Source organism: Pseudophryne corroboree, chromosome 5, assembly GCF_028390025.1.
Source record: "Pseudophryne corroboree isolate aPseCor3 chromosome 5, aPseCor3.hap2, whole genome shotgun sequence".
Taxonomy (NCBI): Eukaryota; Metazoa; Chordata; class Amphibia; order Anura; family Myobatrachidae; genus Pseudophryne; species Pseudophryne corroboree.
The window spans coordinates 257,233,704-257,256,124 of record NC_086448.1 but is presented as its reverse complement, the minus strand read 5'-3'; positions in this window follow the sequence as shown (position 1 = coordinate 257,256,124).

Sequence of the window (22,421 nt, the reverse complement as noted above, 5' to 3'; positions counted from 1 at the left end):
TGCTTCTGGGAGTCGATCGTCATTCTAGAGAAGAAGCGGGAAGACCACTTGTACTACTTCAACTAAACAATTGACTGTCCAACAGTCCTTTGCGAGGAAGATGAAATATGACAGCAGTCACCCTGTTGCAAAGCGAATTACTGAGGCCATAACAACTATGCTGGTGTTAGACATGCATCCGTTATCTGCAATTAGTGCAGTGAGATTTAGACAGTTGCGTGACGTACTGTGTCCCCGTTACCAAATCCTGTCTAGATTCCACTTCACTAGGCAAGTGATTCCCAGACTGTACAGGGACATTAAGAAAAGTGTCCTCAGTGTCCTGAAAAATGCAGTTGTACCCACTGTCCACACAACCACGGACATGTGGACAAGTGGAGCAGATCAAACTAAGGACTACATGACTGTGACAGCCCTGTGACAGACTGTGACGGGTTTCCGTAAGAGGCACACCACTGACAACCTCTTACGGAAACTGAGGGACATCGTCGCACAATGGCTTACTGCACTTAGACTCTCCTGGGGATTTGTGATATACTGTATCTGATAATGCCACCAATATTGTGCATGCATCACATCTGGGCAAAGTCCAGCACTTCCCATGTTTTGCACACACAATTCATTTGGTGGTGCAGAATTTTATGAAAAATGACAGGGGCATACAGGAGATGCCGTCAGTGTGTGGGAGGGCCCAAGGACAATTCCATCTTGCACCTCTTTTTTTTTCTTTGCATTATGTGCTCTTTGGGGCCTATTTTTTTAAAGCTGCCATCCTGTCTGCAGTGCCACGTGTTTGTGCTGCTCACTTGTGTCGCTTAGCTTAGTCATCCAGCTACCTCGGTGCAACCTTTTGGCCTAAAAACAATAGTAAGGTGTGAGGTGTGCAGAATAGACTGGAAATGAGTGGAAATGAATGTTATTGATGTTAATAATACCGTAGTAACGAAACAAAAAACAAATTCTGTGATTTTAGCTGTTATGTTTTTGTTTTTTTTAAATCCAGATCTAAAACCATATCCAAAACCAAAACCCGAAAGGGTGGTTTTGGCAAAACCAATCCAGATCTAAAACACAAATGGAGATCCAGATCCAAAACCAAAACACAAAACCCGAAAAGTGTCCAGTACACATTATTATTATTATCATTTATTTATTTGGCGCCAAATGGGATCCGCAGCACCCACTTACAGAGTAAACAAATAAGCAAAACTTGAAGACAGTGACTTACAGTTCAATACAATATAGGACAAGTAGAGGGTATATAAACATAGCTGTGTCAGTAAACAGCACTTACTGTTTGAGGGTGGCAGAAAACCAAAAGATTTGTTGCCATTAAAGGGAGTATTGAAAAGAAGATAGTTTAAATAAGAGACGTAAAAGCACATGAGGAAAGAGAACCCTGCTTGTGAGAGCTTACATTCTAAAAGAGGAGGGGCACACAAACACGGGTGACACAGATGGGGAGAAAGTGAGCGTGGGACACAGAAGGCTTAGGATGCGAGATGGCTGGGTTTGGTGAAGTAGTGTGTCTTGAGAGCCCATTTGAAGTTTTGTAGAGAAGTGGAGAGTCTGAGGGGGAAATGTAGAGAATTACAGAAAAAGGGAGCAGCACGTGCAAAATCTTGGAGGTAGGAGTGGGAGGAGGTAATTAGAAGGCAGGAGAGGCGGCGTGCATTAGCAGAGCGAAGAGGACGGGTGGGAGTGTAAAGGGAGATAAGGTCAGGGATGTAACTGGGAGCGGAGTGGGTGAGGACTTTGTAAGTGAGTGTGAGAAGCTTGAAATGGATTCTGAAGGGGAAGGGGAGTCAGTGAAGGGTTAGTAAGAGACGGGAGGTAGATGTAGTGCATTTTGTGAGAAAGATGATCTGGGCAGCACTGAGGATAGATTGGAGTGGAGAGATGTATGTGTTAGGATGCCAGTCAGGTGGAGAATACATTAGTCCATTCTGGAGATGACCAGTGAGTGGATAAGGGTCTTAGTGGCATCCTGGATGAGAAAGGGTCTGATCCTGGAAATATTTTTTAAATTTAAATGACAGGTTTGTGAAAGGTGCTGAATGTGTGGTTGAAGGAGAGGGAGGAGTCAAGGATTACTCCAAAACAGTGCACTTGGGGGCTAGAGGAGATAGTAGTGCCATCTATAGATAATGAAATTGTGAGAGGTGATGTTGTGTGGGAGGGTGGGAAGATGATCAGCTCAGTCTTAGACATGTTAAGTTTAAGAAAGCGCTGGGACATCCAAGAAGAGATAGCAGAGAGAAAGTTGGATACACGAGTGGATTTGAGTATCATCAGCATGGAGAGGATATTGTAAGTCAAAAGAGCTAATGAGTTCTCCTAGAGAGGATGTATAGAGAGAGAAAAGTAGAGGACCAAGAACAGAGCCTTGGGGGACACCTACAGTTAGTGGAAGAGGGGGGAGGTGGAGCCATTAGAGGAGACAGAGAAGGAATGGTCAGAGAGGTAGGAGGACAACCAGAAGAGGGCAGTATCATGCAGACCAAGGGAGTGAATGATTTGCAGAAGGAGAGGGTGGTCCACAGTTTTAAAAGCAGCAGAGAGGTCAAGGAGAATAAGCAAAGAGTAGTGACCCTTGGATTTAGTAGATAGGAGGTCATTGCAGACTTATGTGAGGGCAGTTTCAGTTGAGTGGAGAGGACGGAAGCCAGACTGGAATGGGTCAAGTAGTGAGTGGGAGGAAAGAAAGGCAGTCAGGCGGTTATAGACAATACTCACAAGGAGTTTGGAGGCAAAAAGAAGGAGAGAGATGGGTTGATAGTTGGAGAGAGTGTGTGGATCAAGGGTAGGTTTTTAAGAATAGGTGAGACGAGTGCATGCTTGAAGGCAGAGGGGACAGTGCCTGATGAGAGGGAGAGATTGAGGAGGTGGGCAAGATGGGAGAGGGCAGAGAGAGAGGTAGTGGAGGAGGTGGGAGGGGATCGGGTCGAGTAGGGAGGTGGGGGGGGAGGTGAGGAACGGATGAGGGACATGACTTCCTCATACATAATATAGAGTGTAATTCTGATCTGTTGTACCTGGCCATCGATTGTTGTATTGTTCCATTGAATTTGCTGCACATCCAATGGGATGTTTTCGCGGGTGTAGTTACATGAGACATAATGATACATTGCGCTAGTGATGTGCACCGGACATTTTTCAGGTTTTGTGTTTTGGTTTTGGATTCGGTTCCGCGGCCGTGTTTTGGATTCGGACGCGTTTTGGCAAAACCTCCCTGAAAATTTTTTGTCGGATTCGGGTGTGTTTTGGATTCGGATGTTTTTTTTACAAAAAACCCTCAAAAACAGCTTAAATCATAGAATTTGGGGGTAATTTTGATCCCATAGTATTATTAACCTCAATAACCATAATTTACACTCATTTTCAGTCTATTCTGAACACCTCACACCTCACAATATTATTTTTAGTCCTAAAATTTGCACAGAGGTCGCTGGATGGCTAAGCTAAGCGACACAAGTGGCCGACACAAACACCTGGCACATCTAGGAGTGGCACTGCAGTGTCAGGCAGGATGGCACTTCAAAAAAATTGTCCCCAAACAGCACATGATGCAAAGAAAAAGAGAGGCGAAATGAGGTAGCTGTGTGACTAAGCTAAGCGACCCAAGTGGCCGACACAAACACCTGGCCCATCTAGGAGTGGCACTGCAGTGTCAGACAGGATGGCACTTCAAAAAAATAGTCCCCAAACAGCACATGATGCAAAGAAAAAAAGAGGCGCACCAAGGTCACTGTGTGACTAAGCTAAGCGACCCAAGTGGCCGACACAAACACCTGGCCCATCTAGGAGTGGCACTGCAGTGTCAGGCAGGATGGCACTTCAAAAAAATTGTCCCCAAACAGCACATGATGCAAAGAAAAAGAGAGGCGAAATGAGGTAGCTGTGTGACTAAGCTAAGCGACCCAAGTGGCCGACACAAACACCTGGCCCATCTAGGAGTGGCACTGCAGTGTCAGACAGGATGGCACTTCAAAAAAATAGTCCCCAAACAGCACATGATGCAAAGAAAAAAAGATGCGCACCAAGGTCGCTGTGTGACTAAGCTAAGCGACCCAAGTGGCCGACACAAACACCTGGCCCATCTAGGAGTGGCACTGCAGTGTCAGGCAGGATGGCACTTCAAAAAAATTGTCCCCAAACAGCACATGATGCAAAGAAAAATGAAAGAAAAAAGAGGTGCAAGATGGAATTGTCCTTGGGCCCTCCCACCCACCCTTATGTTGTATAAACAGGACATGCACACTTTAACGAACCCATCATTTCAGCGACAGGGTCTGCCACATGACTGTGACTGAAATGACTGGTTGGTTTGGGCCCCCACCAAAAAAAGAAGCAATCAATCTCTCCTTGCACAAACTGGCTCTACAGAGGCAAGATGTCTACCTCATCATCATCCTCCGATTCCTCACCCCTTTCGCTGTGTACATCCCCCTCCTCACAGATTATTATTTCGTCCCCACTGGAATCCACCATCTCAGGTCCCTGTGTACTTTCTGGAGGCAATTGCTGCTGGTGAATGTCTCCACGGAGGAATTGATTATAATTAATTTTGATGAACATCATCTTCTCCACATTTTCTGGAAGTAACCTTGTACGCCGATTGCTGACAAGGTGAGCGGCTGCACTAAACACTCTTTCGGAGTACACACTGGAGGGAGGGCAACTTAGGTAGAATAAAGCCAGTTTGTGCAAGGGCCTCCAAATTGCCTCTTTTTCCTGCCAGTATACCTACGGACTGTCTGGCATGCCTACTTGGATGCGGTCACTCATATAATCCTCCACCATTCTTTCAATGGTGAGAGAATCATATGCAGTGACAGTAGACGACATGTCAGTAATCGTTGGCAGGTCCTTCAGTCCGGACCAGATGTCAGCACTCGCTCCAGACTGCCCTGCATCACCGCCAGCGGGTGGGCACGGAATTCTTAGCCTTTTCCTCGCACCCCCAGTTGCGGGGGAATGTGAAGGAGGAGATGTTGACGGGTCATGTTCCGCTTGACTTGACAATTTTCTCACCAGCAGGTCTTTGAACCTCTGCAGACTTGTGTCTGCCGGAAAGAGAGATACAACGTAGGTTTTAAATCTAGGATCGAGCACGGTGGCCAAAATGTAGTGCTCTGATTTCAACAGATTGACCACCCGTGAATCCTGGTTAAGTGAATTAAGGGCTCCATCCACAAGTCCCACATGCCTAGCGGAATCGCTCTGTTTTAGCTCCTCCTTCAATGTCTCCAGCTTCTTCTGCAAAAGCCTGATGAGGGGAATGACCTGACTCAGGCTGGCAGTGTCTGAACTGACTTCACGTGTGGCAAGTTCAAAGGGTTGCAGAACCTTGCACAATGTTGAAATCATTCTCCACTGCGCTTGATTCAGGTGCATTCCCCCTCCTTTGCCTATATCGTGGGCAGATGTATAGGCTTGAATGGCCTATTGCTGCTCCTCCATCCTCTGAAGCATATAGAGGGTTGAATTCACCCTCGTTACCACCTCTTGCTTCAGATGATGGCAGGGCAGGTTCAGGAATGTTTGGTGGTGCTCCAGTCTTCGGCACGCGGTGGCTGAATGCTGAAAGTGGCCCGCAATTCTTCGGCCCACCGACAGCATCTCTTGTCAGCTGTCAGGTTGTCAGCTGTGTGCCTCTTCTGGAAAGCGGTGATACAAAGCGTAGCCTGCCTAGGAACGAGTTGGCGTTTGCGAGATGCTGCTACTGGTGCCGCCGCCGCCGCTGTTCTTGCTGCGGGAGGCAATACATCTACCCAGTGGGCTGTCACAGTCATATAGTCCTGAGTCTGCCCTGGTCAACTTGTCCACATGTCCATGGTTAAGTGGACATTGGGTACAACTGCATTTTTTAGGACACTGGTGAGTCTTTTTCTGACGTCTGTGTACATTTTCGGTATCGCATGCCTAGAGAAATGGAACCTAGATGGTATTTGGTACCGGGGACACAGTACCTCAATCAATTCTCCAGTTCCCTGTGAATTAACGGTGGATACCGGAAACACGTTTCTCACCACCCAGGCTGCCAAGGCCTGAGTTATCCGCTTTGCAGCAGGATGACTGCTGTGATATTTCATCTTCCTCGCAAAGGACTGTTGGACAGTCAATTGCTTACTGGAAGTAGTACAAGTGGTCTTCCGACTTCCCCTCTGGGATGACGATCGACTCCCAGCAGCAACAACAGCAGCGCCAGCAGCAGTAGGCGTTACACTCAAGGATTTATCGGAGGAATACCAGGCAGGAGAGGACTCGTCAGACTTGCCAGTGACATGGCCTGCAGGACTATTGGCTTTCCTGTGTAAGGTGGAAATTGACACTGAGGGAGTTGGTGGTGTGGTTTGCAGGAGCTTGGTTACAAGAGGAAGGGATTTAGTGGTCAGTGGACTGCTTCCGCTGTCATCCAAAGTTTTTGAACTTGTCACTGACTTCTGATGAATGCGGACCAGGTGACGTATAAGGGAGGATGTTCCTAGGTGGTTAACGTCCTTCCCCTACTTATTACAGCTTGACAAAGGCAACACACGGCTTGACACCTGTTGTCCGCATTTGTGTTGAAATAATTCCACACCGAAGAGGTGATTTTTTTTGTATTTTGACCAGGCATGTCAATGGCCATATTCGTCCCACGGACAACAGGTGTCTCCCCGGGTGCCTGACTTAAACAAACCACCTCACCATCAGAATCCTCCTTGTCAATTTCCTCCCCAGCGCCAGCAACACCCATATCCTCATCCTGGTGTACTTCAACAGTGACATCTTCAATTTGACTATCAGGAACAGGACAGCGGGTGCTCCTTCCAGCACTTGCAGGGGGCGTGCAAATGGTGGAAGGTGCAAGCTCTTCCCGTGCAGTGTTGGGAAGGTCAGGCATCGCAACCGACACAATTGGACTCTTCTTGGGGATTTGTGATTTAGAAGAACGCACAGTTCTTTGCTGTGCTTTTGCCAGCATAAGTCTTTTAATTTTTCTAGCGAGAGGATGAGTGCTTCCATCCTCATGTGAAGCTGAACCACTAGCCATGAACATAGGCCAGGGCCTCAGCCGTTCCTTGCCACTCCGTGTCGTAAATGGCATATTGGCAAGTTTACGCTTCTCATCAGACGCTTTCAATTTTGATTTTTGGGTCATTTTACTGAACTTTTGTTTTTTGGATTTTACATGCTCTCTACTATGACATTGGGCATCGGCCTTGGCAGACGACGTTGATGGCATTTCATCGTCTCGGCCATGACTAGTGGCAGCAGCTTCAGCACGAGGTGGAAGTGGATCTTGATCTTTCCCTATTTTAACCTCCACATTTTTGTTCTCCATTTTTTAATGTGTGGAATTATATGCCAGTATCAATAGTAATGGCTTACTACTATATATACTGCGTACAACTGAAATTCACCACAGGTATGGATGGATAGTATACTTGACGACACAGAGGTAGGTACAGAAGTGGCCTACTGTACCGTAATGCTATATATTATATACTGGTGGTCAGCAAACTGTGCAAAACTGAAATGCACCACAGGTATGGATGGATAGTATACTTGACGACACAGAGGTAGGTACAGCAGAGGCCTACTGTACCGTAATGCTATATATTATATACTGGTGGTCAGCAAACTGTGCAAAACTGAAATGCACCACAGGTATGGATGGGTAGTATACTTGACGACACAGAGGTAGGTACAGCAGTGGCCTACTGTACCGTAATGCTATATATTATATACTGGTGGTCAGCAAACTGTGCAAAACTGAAATGCACCACAGGTATGGATGGATAGTATACTTGACGACACAGAGGTAGGTACAGCAGTGGCCTACTGTACCGTAATGCTATATATTATATACTGGTGGTCAGCAAACTGTGCAAAACTGAAATGCACCACAGGTATGGATGGATAGTATACTTGACGACACAGAGGTAGGTACAGCAGTGGCCTACTGTACCGTAATGCTATATATTATATACTGGTGGTCATCAAACTGTGCAAAACTGAAATGCACCACAGGTATGGATGGATAGTATACTTGACGACACAGAGGTAGGTACAGCAGTGGCCTACTGTACCGTAATGCTATATATTATATACTGGTGGTCAGCAAACTGTGCAAAACTGAAATGCACCACAGGTATGGATGGATAGTATACTTGACGACACAGAGGTAGTTACAGCAGTGGCCTATTGTACCGTAATGCTATATATTATATACTGGTGGTCAGCAAACTGTGCAAAAATGAAATGCACCACATGTATGGATGGATAGTATACTTGACGACACAGAGGTAGGTACAGCAGTGGCCTACTGTACCGTACTGCTATATATTATATACTGGTGGTCAGCAAACTGTGCAAAACTGAAATGCACCACAGGTATGGATGGATAGTATACTTGACGACACAGAGGTAGGTACAGCAGTTGCCTTCTGTACCGTACTCCTATATATTATATACTGGTGGTCAGCAAAATTATGCACTGTACTCCTACTATATACTGTCTACAATGCAGCACAGATATGGAGTGTTTTTCAGGCAGACAACGTATACTGGTGGCCACTGTCAGCAAAACTCTGCACTGTACTCCTGCTATATAATACAGCTGCTACCCAGTCCGCACAATTAAGCAGTGTGAGCACAGATATATGCAGCACACTGAGCACAGATAAGGAGCGTTTTTTTCAGGCAGAGAACGGATAAAACTGGTGGTCACTGATCAGTAAAACTTTGCACTGTACTCCTCCTATATTATACAGCTGCTCCCCAGTCCTCCCCACAATTAAGCAGTGTGAGCACAGATATATGCAGCACACTGAGCACAGATAAGGAGCGTTTTTTTCAGGCAGAGAATGGATAAAACTGTTGGTGACTGATCAGCAAAACTCTGCACTGTACTCCTCCTATATTATACAGCTGCTCCCCAGTCCTCCCCACAATTAAGCAATAAAGCACAATCAAGTTCAACAATAAACAGAGAGGACGCCAGCCACGTCCTCTCCCTAACATTTCCAATGCACGAGTGAAAATGGCGGCAACGCGCGGCTGCTTATATAGAATCCGAATCTCGCGAGAATCCGACAGCGGGATGATGACGTTCGGGCGCGCTCGGGTTAACCGAGCCATACGGGAGAATCCGAGTATGCCTCGGACCCGTGTAAAATGGGTGAAGTTCGGGGGGGTTCGGTTTCCGAGGAACCGAACCCGCTCATCACTACATTGCGCCATCGAACAGCAGGTTGGTTTAGTGTGTATGGTGGATGTAATATATCATTACATCGCATTGTGGCATTTCTGAGTCTTCCTGTTGCATAGTGTGTACCTAGCTTTAGTAATTTGTTGTGATTGATCTTGTCCAATAAAAAGAAAATGTCTGTTTCACTTATATGGTTTCCTGTAGATTGGATATATGTTAAGATTTAGATTTAGTTTAGATATGTGTTAAGTTTAGATTTTTTTGACAGAACTGTGCTTTTAATTTTAGATTTTTTTGCTTGAAAGTCCAATGTCTAAGTTATTTCTTTCTTGCCATTAAATCCAAGCATGCTACTTAAAATGCATAAATGGCTTTTCTATGCTATGGTGCACACAGAGGAATAACAAATCTCTGGTTTATCGATATAAGAATTAAAAAAAAGTTAATTAGAAATTGAATGTCATCAAAGTTATACATAGAGATAAACAAAATTCTGAAATAGTTTGTGAGTTGAATTTTGTAGGGGAACAGGTAATTCCATAGATCTGAAAAGTTTCACTGATGTGTCACTTTTACTTCACACATCCATAGAATGAAATTCCATAATAGATTTGTAAATATGTATTTCATATTTATATTCTACTAGTAAAGCTAGTGAGACAGTGATGGTCAGTTATCATGGAATAATAAGTTACTGTATTAAATAGAGCAATTTCAGATACAGCAACTATCACTGTAAATGAACAGGAATCTGTGTACACATTACACGATGTGTGTACCCAACCAATGTAATGGCTGATGTAACAATATATATTGGCTGCCACGTGCACACGGAACGATGTAATGAACAATGGAACAATCCATCATTCTATCCTTCATTACTGTGCATGGCGCCGCAAATGACATTGTCAGACATTGAAGCATGTACAGTCAATCAGATGATGCAGCAAACAACGCCAGTGGTGCGCGCATAGTGTGTACACACTGGACAATTTGAATGATGTGTTGTTCCAATCCATTGGACATCGGTAAATCATTCAAGATACTGTATCGTCTAGTGTGCACCCAGCTTAAGGAACCTTTTGGCCCTTTGGTTTTTGAACAATACTGTAGGAGGAATGTTCAGGAAGAAGGAACATAAGTAGCTGTGTATGGCTGCTTAGCTGCAATGTTTTAATCTGACATTTACAACTAGCTTTATAATTGGTTTTGTTATGAAGAAAACATCAGCTGAGGTTGTAGGTTCAAGTACCCTGTTTGGCATGCTGAATGTTGTGTATTTTTTAATACAGGGAGATTTAAATAAAGGCTATTATACACTTGTTGCACTATTGTTTAACTCACAAGTTAAGTATATGCATATGGTATAGGGCAGTGGTTCCCAAAGTGGGTGCTGTGGAACCCTAGGGTTGCCAAAGGCTACTTGAAAGGGTGTCACGGGTCTAGTGGTCCAGGACAAAATCATATTATTTGTGGTCAATGTGATAGGAAAAAAACAGTGTTGGTGGCTGCCAATCATAAAATATACTGTATGGACAAACAGAAGTGCAACCATGTCCACCACCACATAACTGACCATAAGGATAACAGGTAAGCACAAATTAGTTAATTTAATATTTTTTCTGAATTTGTCAATAAGAAACTTTTGGGCTAGGGGTACTGTGACAAAAAAGCTGATACTGTAAGGTACAGTGATTGAAGAAAGTTAGGAAACCACTGGCATAGAGGGTTTTGTGTTCCAATACCTTGCTTGGAGAATTCTGAAACAAAGTGTGTTATATATGTATTAGATAGATAGATAGATAGATAGATAGATAGATAGATAGATAGATAGATAGATAGATAGATAGATAGATAACATTCCTACCTATATGTCTGTGTGTTATTACCCAATTTTCTTCTATTACTGTTAAAACTGTTATTAATAATAATAATAATAATAATAATAATAAAGATAGATAGATAGATAGATAGATAGAGATAAATAGATATAGATAGATATACACGCATATTCAGAGACCTGCAACTTGTTAATCATGTGAATGCCCATACTGCACATACATTGAGCTGTGTTTTGGATGCACACTTTAGCCTTAATACCAAGTTAAAACAAAACAAAAAAATGTAATATCATGTGCAGAGTCTGTTGTAGAAACCTCTTCATAGAAACTTGCTTTTGTTTGTTTTGGAATGGAGGAATAATGCCACTAAGAAGAACCACAAAGCAGAGAAAAATTGCATGGTGTGTATAACAAAAACAGGACCAAGAAAATACTCAATTGCAAAGGGTTTAATTATGTGTTTTTTATGTATTGTCTTCTTTGCATATTAATTATGCTTAGATTCATTTTTTATTTCTAATACATGTTTATACAGTATGTATGTTTTGTTGAGCTGGAAATGTTACTACAGTGTATGTATTCATTATACTTATTATTAGAGTATTAGCATTTCCTTCTTTCCCATCTGTTCTAAGTATTTTCTGCTGAGTGTTTCTTCAATAGTGGCTGCAGATTGCTGGAAATTGGAGCCTAATTACATTTAATTTACCACTGATAAGTGCTTTACACTTTTTTATTCATCCCTAAATCCATGTTATACATAGCAAATGCACACAATGGGGGTCATTCCGAGTTGTTCGCTCGCTAGCATATTTTAGCAGCATTGCACACACTAGGCCGCCGCCCTCTGGGAGTGTATTTTAGCTTAGCAGAATTGCAAACGAAAGATTAGCAGAATTGCAAATAGAAAATTCTTAGCAGTTTCTGAGTAGCTTGAGACTTACTCCTACACTGCGATCAGCGCAGCCCGTTTCGTTCCTGGTTTGACATCACAAACACGCCCTGCGTTCGGCCAGCCACTCCCCTGTTTCTTCAGACACTCCCGCGTTTTATCCTGGCACGCCTGCCTTTTTCCGCACACTCCCAGAAAACGGTCAGTTTCCGCCCAGAAACACCCACTTCCTGTCAATCACACTCCGATCACTTCAACGATGGAAATTCTTCGTTCGGACGTGAGTAAATCTACTAAGTTTTGAGCAAAAATATTTAGCGCATGCGCACTGCGTACCATGCGCATGCGCACTGCGTAACATGCGCATGCGCATTTTCGCCTTAATTGCTCCGTTGCGAAAATCGGCAACGAGCGAACAACTCGGAATGCACCCCAATTTCCACAAAAATTCTAGGAATGGAAAAATATTTATAATTAATTGCAGAAATGTTCACCACACTCACAATAAAATATAGTGAATGTAATGTAATGCAAATCAGACAATGTGTAGCGTATGAAACAGGTTAACACTACATCGTAAAGCAAAAAATACCAGCGCTAAGAGTTGTTTTAACCAAAGTATTGATAGGAAACAGTTGGATCAGTTAATCAGTATCTTTATTTTACTTATTGGGTATAAAATAATACTATTAAAACATTACTAAAAACCGTAATAAAGACTAAATAGTCAATAACAGCATATAAATAAAAAATGAGGAAACATTAGTTAATCCTGTATGGCTCTGAAGTAATCAAAATCTTAGGTTTTGCTGATAGGAACAGTACCATCAATTTAAAAGATCCCGGACTTAAGTGGAAATCCGCTCCTCCTCAAATAGCAGTAAAAAGCACAGACAGCTGGTAATACCCCAGATATACCTCATCCACAGTTCCATGAAAAAGATGACTCTCAATATTCGTCCGTGTAGGTGATTGTAGGGGTTTCCATAGATTGCTGGAAGTGCTCATCTGCGGTTTTTTTGTATTCCAATGAGAAGGGAAAAGTCCTTATCCAGATCGATATTAGATGGTAGAAAGTGCAAAAGTTCCTCAGCATAGGCCTTACACTACATCGTAACATAATTTCTGAGGTTGAAAAAATACAATTTGTTCATCGAGTTCAACCTGTTGGTGATTTCCTATACTGTGTGTCACGATCCGGGTATCTGGACGCCATTTCTTACCCATCAGATGCCTCCTAAGGCTGGCTCAGCGCTCCAGGACCGGATCCCATCTGTTATCCTAATGTTCACATTCCTGCATCCTCTCCTGTCTCTCTGAGACGCTGTCACAGTAACGCCTTATTACATCTGGCATGGCGTCTCCCGCGGCCTCCGCCGCCGTCCCTGTGCTTCTGCATGCAGAGTGTCAGAGTGGCGATTACGTCAGCCGCGGCCTCCGCTGTGTCCGCGTGGTTGGATGTGCACTTGTCAGCCTGGCGTCTCCTGTCTCCAGTGGCCGGCGCCGCCATTACTGTTTTCATTACCACATGGATTACAAACCAAACTTCCCTCCAAGTGTCTGCATGGGCGCAGCCATCTTGGATTCTGTCAGCTGATCATTTCCTCCAATCTGTTGTCAGTATTGTTAATCTGCATAATTGCCTAGCCAATCCCTTCCTTGCTGCAGGTATAAGTACACTGTGCCTGAGCAAGGAAGGCGTCAGTGCTTTGGTTGTCAAACCTAGTTCCTGTTTGTCTCTCTCCTGTGATTGTCTTCCAGGTTCCTGCTCCTGTCTCAAGACTTCCACCATAGAGACCCGCACCAGCATTCCACCTGCGGTGTAGCCTGACTCTCCAATCCATTGTGGATTCATCTGTTTCCAGTTACATCAATTACCTGCTTCCAGCTCAGCTTCCAGCAGAGTACAGCTTCCCTTAAAGGGCCGGTGTCCTTTCTACACTTTACCACTCTCCACCGGTATTATTATTTCTCCGCTCTCAAGTTCTACATTTCAGTTCATATTTCATCGCTCCCAAGTTCATTTATTATTTAACTGGTTCCAGCCAGTATCCACTCCGTGCTAACAACAGTCTGGTTCCAGCCAGTATCCACAGCAGCTGTTTTATCTTCAGCAACCCAGCTTTTCCTGGAACACCAGCTGGCACAATCCTGGGTTATCTCCATTGCTACAGTCGGGCCTGGTAAGGACTTTCCATCTAGAAGATCATAAGAACTATCTCACACTACCAGTGCCCTGTGGCTCCTGCCATCCTGTAGTACCCAGGAACTGTATTTATTCTTTGCTGACTTTTACGTTTTCTTTTACTGCTGCTGTGTTGCGGAGTTGTCATAATAAACATCATTGACTTTTATCCAAGCTGTCGTGGTCACGCCTTCGGGCAGTTATTATTCATGTTACTTACATGTCCAGGGGTCTGATACAACCTCCCAGGTTCCGGTACATCTCAGCCCCTACAACTGAGGCTGCCTCCCGTCAGCTCAGGCCCTCAGTTGTGACAGTAAGCACTGACCTAATGAATCCAGCCGGAGACCAGGATCAAGCGGCCAGGCCGATGCAAGAACTGGCAGCCCGACTAGAACATCAGGAGGCTGCACAGGGCCACATCATCCGCTGTCTCCAGGATCTCTCTACTCGGCTGGATGGGATTCAGACAACTCTCCGTGGATCAGGCGCGTCTGGTGCGTCAACCACAGTGACTCCAGCTATAACCCCACCCACCTTACCCATTTCTGCTCCACGTCTTCATCTTCCAACGCCAGCAAAATTTGACGGATCTCCAAGATTCTGCAGGGGATTTCTCAACCAGTGTGAGATTCAGTTTGAGCTACAACCTGGCAATTTTCCCAGTGACCGTACAAAAATTGCCTACATTATTTCTCTTCTCAGTGGCTCAGCCCTTGATTGGGCATCACCGTTATGGGAGAGGTCTGACACCCTGCTATCTTCCTACACTGCCTTCGTGTCAACATTCAGGTGCATCTTCGACGAGCCAGGCCGGGTAACCTCAGCTTCATCCGAGATTCTCCGTTTACGCCAGGGGTCACGTACTGTAGGACAATATCTGATACAGTTCCAGATCCTGGCATCCGAACTGGCATGGAACGACGAGGCCCTGTATGCTGCATTCTGGCATGGCTTATCTGAGCGTATTAAAGATGAGTTAGCTACCAGAGACTTACCTTCTAAGTTAGATGAGCTAATCTCACTCTGCACGAAAGTTGATTTACGTTTCAGAGAGAGAGCAACTGAGCGTGGAAGATCATCTGCTCCAAAATCTTCTGCTCCTCCTCCTCGTCAACTGTCACCATCTAAAGATGAGCCCATGCAACTTGGCCGTTCCCGTTTAACTCCTGCTGAGCGCCGAAGACGTCTCTCCGAGTTTCTCTGTCTCTATTGTGCAGCTCCGTCTCACACCATTAATGCCTGTCCCAAACGTCCGGGAAACTCCAAATCCTAGCTCGCCAAGGAGAGGGCCGGCTAGGAGTAATGATCTCCTCTCCATCTCCTCAAGATTGTAATCTCCCAGTCTCGCTTCAAGTTGCTCAACGTTATCGGAACGTCATTGCCCTCCTTGATTCCGGAGCAGCTGGGAACTTTATTACCGAAGCCTATGTTAAACGGTGGTCCCTACCCACCGAGAGACTTCCTTCGTCCATTTCTTTAACTGCCGTGGATGGCAGCAAAGATTTTGATGCAGTTATTTCTTTAAGGACTCTACCAGTTCGTCTGAGAGTGGGAGTTCTTCATTCCGAACTTATTTCTTTTTTAGTGATTCCAAGAGCCACACATCCTGTGGTCCTTTGCCTTCCATGGCTCCGTCTTCACAATCCTACAATTGATTGGACGACTACGCAAATCCTGGCATGGGGTTCCTCCTGTGCTGAGACATGTTTGTTTAAAGTATTGCCTGTCTGTTCTTCCTCCCCCAGGTCGTCTGATGTTCCACCTCCTCCATATCAAGATTTCACGGATGTGTTCAGTAAAGCTTCTGCTGATATCCTTCCTCCTCATAGAGAATGGGACTGTCCGATTGATCTCGTTCCAGGGAAGGTTCCACCTCGAGGCCGAACTTATCCGTTGTCTCTGCCTGAGACGCATTCTATGGAGGAATATATTAAAGAGAACCTAGCAAAGGGGTTCATTCGACCTTCTTCTTCTCCAGCCGGCGCAGGCTTCTTTTTTGTAAAAAAGAAAGATGGTGGTCTGCGGCCGTGCATCGACTACAGAGGTTTGAACGACATTACCATCAAGAACCGTTATCCTTTACCCCTGATTACTGAGCTCTTTGACAGAGTTAGCGGAGCTACCATCTTTACAAAGCTGGACTTGCGAGGTGCATACAATCTCATCCGGATCCGTGAGGGTGACGAGTGGAAGACCGCCTTTAACACCCGTGACGGACATTATGAGTACCTCGTCATGCCCTTCGGATTGAGCAATGCTCCAGCTGTCTTCCAGCATTTTGTCAATGAGATCTTCAGAGACATTCTATACCATCATGTCGTGGTCTATCTAGACGATATCCTCATTTTTGCCAACGATTTAGAGGAACATCGTTTATGGGTTAAAGAGGTTCTATCCCGTCTCCGTGTCAATCATCTCTATTGCAAATTAGAAAAATGCGTCTTTGAAGTCAAGTCCATTCCGTTTCTAGGGTACATTGTGTCCGGTTCCGGACTAGAGATGGATCCTGAGAAACTACAAGCAATCCAAAATTGGCCGGTACCCTTAACCCTCAAAGGGGTCCAGAGGTTCTTAGGGTTCGCCAACTATTACCGAAAGTTTATACGAGACTTTTCCACCATTGTGGCGCCTATTACTGCTTTCACTAAGAAGGGTGCTAACCCGTCCAAGTGGTCTGAAGAAGCCATGCAAGCATTTCATCTTTTAAAACAAAGGTTCATCTCTGCGCCTGTTCTGAAACAGCCTGACATCGACTCTCCTTTCATCTTAGAGGTGGATGCCTCCTCCGTTGGAGTAGGAGCGGTGTTATCTCAGAGGGCTAAAGATGGCCATTTACACCCTTGCAGTTTCTTCTCCCGGAAGTTCTCCCCAGCTGAGCGCAACTATGCCATTGGCGACCAGGAGTTGCTAGCCATCAAGCTCGCTCTAGAAGAGTGGAGGTATCTGTTGGAGGGAGCTTCTCATTCAATCACCATACTTACAGACCACAAGAACCTTTTATACCTGAAGGGCGCACAATGTCTCAACCCTCGTCAGGCCAGATGGGCACTTTTCTTTTCCAGGTTCGACTTTAAACTCCAGTTCTGTCCGGGCTCTCAGAATCGCAAGGCCGATGCCCTTTCCCGCTCATGGGAGCAAGAAAATGAGTCAGAGTCTTCAGACAAGCATCCTATTATAAATCCGTTGGCATTCTCCACGGTAGGGATGGACTCTACGCCCCCATCCGGGAAAAGTTTTGTAAAGCCGATGCTAAGGAAGAAGCTCATGCATTGGGCCCATGCTTCCCGTTTTGCCGGACATACAGGTATCCAAAAAACCCTGGAGTTTATCTCTAGGTCCTATTGGTGGCCAACTCTGAAAAAGGACGTCTTGGAGTTTATTGCATCTTGCCCAAAGTGTGCCCAACATAAAGTATCCCGCCAGTCGCCTGCGGGGCAACTGGTTCCACTATCCGTTCCCCGTCGACCCTGGACCCACTTGTCGATGGATTTCATTACAGACTTACCCATGTGCAACAAGTTCAATACCATCTGGGTGGTAGTTGACCGGTTCACCAAGATGGCACACTTCATTCCTCTCACCGGTCTTCCGTCAGCTTCCAAGTTGGCTCAAGTATTCATACAAGAGATCTTCCGACTCCACGGTCTTCCTAAAGAAATTATCTCAGATCGAGGAGTTCAATTCACAGCCAAATTCTGGCGAAGTTTATGTCAAGTCCTCCAAGTCAAGCTAAAGTTTTCCACGGCTTACCATCCTCAGACCAATGGTCAAACCGAGAGGGTGAATCAGGACTTGGAGGCCTTCCTCCGCATCTATGTGTCCTCCTCTCAAGATGACTGGGTTCAATTACTTCCCTGGGCCGAGTTCTGTCATAACAACCAGTATCATTCTTCATCTGCTTCAACACCATTCTTCACTAACTTTGGATTCCACCCTAAAGTCCCTGAGTTCCAACCGCTTCCAGCAACTTCTGTTCCCGCAGTGGATATCACCTTGCATCAGTTTGCCAATATCTGGAAGAGCGTACGATCAGCTCTGCTCAAGGCATCGTTCAGGTACAAGAAGTTTGCGGATAAGAAGCGTCGAGCAGTTCCTGCTCTCAAGGTGGGTGATCGGGTATGGTTATCCACGAAGAATTTGAGGTTAAGAGTTCCCAGTATGAAGTTTGCACCTCGCTATATCGGTCCTTTCAAGATTGAACAAGTCATCAATCCTGTTGCTTACAGACTCCAGTTGCCTCCCTTCTTAAAAATACCCAGGACATTCCATGTTTCCCTGTTGAAACCGCTGATCTTGAATCGGTTTCATTCCTCACTTCCTCCAACTCCGAAAGTCCAAACTCAACGAGGCGTTGAGTATGAAGTGGCCAAGATCCTGGGCTCACGTCACCGTTACGGTCAACTACAATATCTTATTGACTGGAAAGGTTATGGTCCTGAGGAACGTTCATGGACCAATGCTTCTGATGTCCATGCTCCTGCCTTGGTCCGGAGATTCCATTCCAAGTTTCCTCAAAAGCCAAAGAAGTGTCCTGGGGCCACTCCTAAAGGGGGGGTGCTGTCACGATCCGGGTATCTGGACGCCATTTCTTACCCATCAGATGCCTCCTAAAGCTGGCTCAGCGCTCCAGGACCGGATCCCATCTGTTATCCTAATGTTCACATTCCTGCATCCTCTCCTGTCTCTCTGAGACGCTGTCACAGTAACGCCTTATTACATCTGGCATGGCGTCTCCCGCGGCCTCCGCCGCCGTCCCTGAGCTTCTGCATGCAGAGTGTCAGAGTGGCGATTACGTCAGCCGCGGCCTCCGCTGTGTCCGCGTGGTTGGATGTGCACTTGTCAGCCTGGCGTCTCCTGTCTCCAGTGGCCGGCGCCGCCATTACTGTTTTCATTACCACATGGATTACAAACCAAACTTCCCTCCAAGTGTCTGCATGGGCGCAGCCATCTTGGATTCTGTCAGCTGATCATTTCCTCCAATCTGTTGTCAGTATTGTTAATCTGCATAATTGCCTAGCCAATCCCTTCCTTGCTGCAGGTATAAGTACACTGTGCCTGAGCAAGGAAGGCGTCAGTGCTTTGGTTGTCAAACCTAGTTCCTGTTTGTCTCTCTCCTGTGATTGTCTTCCAGGTTCCAGCTCCTGTCTCAAGACTTCCACCATAGAGACCCGCACCAGCATTCCACCTGCGGTGTAGCCTGACTCTCCAATCCATTGTGGATTCATCTGTTTCCAGTTACATCAATTACCTGCTTCCAGCTCAGCTTCCAGCAGAGTACAGTTTCCCTTAAAGGGCCGGTGTCCTTTCTACACTTTACCACTCTCCACCGGTATTATTATTTCTCCGCTCTCAAGTTCTACATTTCAGTTCATATTTCATCGCTCCCAAGTTCATTTATTATTTAACTGGTTCCAGCCAGTATCCACTCCGTGCTAACAACAGTCTGGTTCCAGCCAGTATCCACAGCAGCTGTTTTATCTTCAGCAACCCAGCTTTTCCTGGAACACCAGCTGGCACAATCCTGGGTTATCTCCATTGCTACAGTCGGGCCTGGTAAGGACTTTCCATCTAGAAGATCATAAGAACTATCTCACACTACCAGTGCCCTGTGGCTCCTGCCATCCTGTAGTACCCAGGAACTGTATTTATTCTTTGCTGACTTTTACGTTTTCTTTTACTGCTGCTGTGTTGCGGAGTTGTCATAATAAACATCATTGACTTTTATCCAAGTTGTCGTGGTCACGCCTTCGGGCAGTTATTATTCATGTTACTTACATGTCCAGGGGTCTGATACAACCTCCCAGGTTCCGGTACATCTCAGCCCCTACAACTGAGGCTGCCTCCCGTCAGCTCAGGCCCTCAGTTGTGACAGTGTGATATTTTAAAACTAATATTAACTGTGGTTAAAGTTTAGCTGTTTTGCCCATTCGTCTCTTATTTAATGTTTATGTTTCTTGTTTTGCTTTTTACTTTAGTGCATGATTTACCCCCCCATAACCCTGTAAATCCTTACCCGTTAGGAATTTATCTAGACCATTCTTAACAGTAACGATCGAGTCCGCCATTACTACTCTCTCAGGCAGGGAATTCCAAACACGTATTGACCTTACTGTGAAGAAACCTTTCCGTCTCAGGCTGCAAAATCTTCTCTCCTCTAACCTAAGTGGGTGTCCGCTTGTCCATTGTGTTGTCACTTTACAAAGAAAACAACACCCAAAAAAGTTCAAAAACTCATGTCGACCTTTTCACCTGTCGACCTAGTACATGTTGACATAATTGAGTCGACCCAATGACCCATACCCAGTTTAACAATGGAGACAACCTCCTAATGGTTGTGGAGAGCCTTGTGAGAGCATCAAAACATGTAATAACAACAATGCAATAATAAAATCAAGACAAATAAACATGGATTTGTTATTTGAAATTAAAATATGTTTTAAAGTAATAAAGAACAGTATGGTGGCAATACAAAAAATTGTCAGAGTCAGCCCAATCAAAGTGGTAATTAACCAATACATGCACTGCAGGTGGTTACCACCCCAGGAGCACAACAATATATCAGTAACTCCAACACAAAAGATATACACTCAACCTTCTAACTTGACTACCCAACTGGTAGAGTTACCACCCCAACTCCGTCATGGTGGTACAGGCAAATGACTAGTCACCAAAGGTGAGTGCACCCAAACTACAACAATTAAGCGATTGTACAACCGGTGTCCTTCCATTCTTTCCCACACCCTATAGTCAACTAAAAATACCACCATATCACACACACAGCAATGGAGGAAGGGACGACAGGGCCTAATGAGTCTTTGGCCCAGCAGTTTCTGAGCTTAAATACTAAGACCACTGGGACAGTGCACTTAAAATAACAGGTCAGATTTCCACATACAGTATAATGCTTCAAAGCCAGCCCCCAGCCTTGAGGTTTAAATTCCTTCATTTATTATTCAGTCATTCAGTTCCCAGAAATGCAAGGGTACAAGGTAGGGATGAGCGGGTTCGGTTCCTCGGAATCCGAACCCGCCCGAACTTCATGTTTTTTTACACGGGGCCGAGGGACTCGGATCTTCCCGCCTTGCTCGGTTAACCCGAGCGCGCCCGAACGTCATCATCCCGCTGTCGGATTCTCGCGAGGCTCGGATTCTATTGCGAGACTCGGATTCTATATAAGGAGCCGCGCGTCGCCGCCATTTTCACACGTGCATTGAGATTCATAGGGAGAGGACGTGGCTGGCGTCCTCTCCGTTTATAGAGAAGAGAGTGAGACAGTAGAGAGAGACACAGTAGTAATTTTGGGGAGCATTAGGAGGAGTACTAGTTACTTGCTGAAGTGATAGATAGTGTGACTGTATATTATCTGACTTGTGGGGGAGACACTGACAGTGGGGAGCAGTTAGAGTCTGAGAGCAGGACTCAGGAGTACATATAACGTACAGTGCACACTTTTGCTGCCAGAGTGCCACACTGCCATTGTGACCACACTGACCACCAGTATAATATATATTGTGATTGTCTGCGTAGGAGTACTACTTGCAAGTTGCTGATAGTGTGACCAGTGACCTGATCACCAGTCACCACCAGTTTAATATATATATATATATATATATATATATAATTGTATATAATATATATATAATATTGTATACCACCTACCCGTGGTTTTTTTTTTCTTTCTTCTTTATACATACTACTATAGTAGCTTACTGTAGCAGTCTGCGGTGCTGCTGAGCTGACTGTGTCCAGCAGGTCCGTCATCAGTCATTACATAATAAATATATATACCTGTCCGGCTGCAGTACTAGTGATATTATATATATATATATATATATTGATTTCATCTCCTTATCATCCAGTCTATATTAGCAGCAGACACAGTACGGTAGTCCATGGCTGTAGCTACCTCTGTGTCGGCAGTCGCTCGTCCATCCATAATTGTATACCACCTACCCGTGGTTTTTTTTTTCTTTCTTCTTTATACATACTACTATAGTAGCTTACTGTAGCAGTCTGCGGTGCTGCTGAGCTGACAGTGTCCAGCAGGTCCGTCATCAGTCATTACATAATAAATATATATACCTGTCCGGCTGCAGTACTAGTGATATTATATATATATATATATATATTGATTTCATCTCCTTATCATCCAGTCTATATTAGCAGCAGACACAGTACGGTAGTCCACGGCTGTAGCTACCTCTGTGTCGGCAGTCGCTCGTCCATCCATAATTGTATACCACCTACCCGTGGTTTTTTTTTTTCTTTCTTCTTTATACATACTACTATAGTAGCTTACTG